The following is a 239-nucleotide window of genomic DNA, read 5'->3' on the forward strand; positions in this document are numbered from 1 at the left end:
AGCCCTGCTAATCATCCTCATACCCAGGTTGTATTGGGCATGACAGGCTGATTGGCAGGTCTGCCTCTACTTGGCTGCAAGGATGTGTCAAGTGAGGAAGGACAAACGGTGTCACTAAAGGGAGCAGTGTTAAGGTCTGTCCTTTCCCTTGCAAACTCTAAATAATGAAATTCTTGGTCTTTTTCAAAGGAGAACTTGTAATCTGTTTGTGCTGACCCCGGAAAGCTGAGCAAAGCATC

Source organism: Serinus canaria, chromosome 26 (genome assembly GCF_022539315.1).
Source record: "Serinus canaria isolate serCan28SL12 chromosome 26, serCan2020, whole genome shotgun sequence".
In the NCBI taxonomy this organism is placed as follows: domain Eukaryota; kingdom Metazoa; phylum Chordata; class Aves; order Passeriformes; family Fringillidae; genus Serinus; species Serinus canaria.